At 48.4% G+C, this 401-nt stretch overlaps 1 non-coding gene across 1 annotated transcript; it reads left to right on the top strand.

The window, feature by feature from the left end:
• The first annotated feature begins 319 nt into the window (after positions 1 to 319).
• trnas-aga (transfer RNA serine (anticodon AGA)) lies at positions 320 to 401 on the top strand. Its single transcript has one exon. It is a non-coding gene; the product is annotated as a tRNA-Ser (tRNA).

The raw sequence follows: 401 nt of genomic DNA, 5'->3' as shown, positions 1-401 counted from the left end.
AAGGCGATTCCTGCGTCTACCACTAATGTAAGAGCTATTTCAAGTGCGATGTGGTGCGGCTTTTCAAATGCTTGTGGGCATTTCTCTGTTGTTGATTCTTTTTTTGTGTGTAACAAAGTGGCATTTTCATGTCCGGACGGGGAGACTTTATCATTCCGACATGAAGCCACCCTTAAGTCCTCTGAGGCGTGTCTGTCTGCAAGGCTTGTATTTTGGAAATGTTTTTTTGAAACGGAGAACGACTTTAAAATAGGCTTCCGCCGGCGCCTCGCGATCCAGGTAAGATTGTAGCAAGAACGCAGCGGCGGTGGGGCTTTCTGTAGTCGTAGCCGAGTGGTTAAGGTGATGGACTAGAAATCCATTGGGGTCTCCCAGCGCAGGTTTGAATCCTGCCGACTACG

The sequence above is a fragment of the Lepisosteus platostomus genome, chromosome 22 (genome assembly GCF_059453375.1).
Source record: "Lepisosteus platostomus isolate fLepPlt1 chromosome 22, fLepPlt1.hap1, whole genome shotgun sequence".
NCBI classification, from domain to species: domain Eukaryota; kingdom Metazoa; phylum Chordata; class Actinopteri; order Semionotiformes; family Lepisosteidae; genus Lepisosteus; species Lepisosteus platostomus.
Note: the sequence above shows the minus strand (reverse complement) of the source record. Positions and strands in the feature narration are given on the sequence as shown.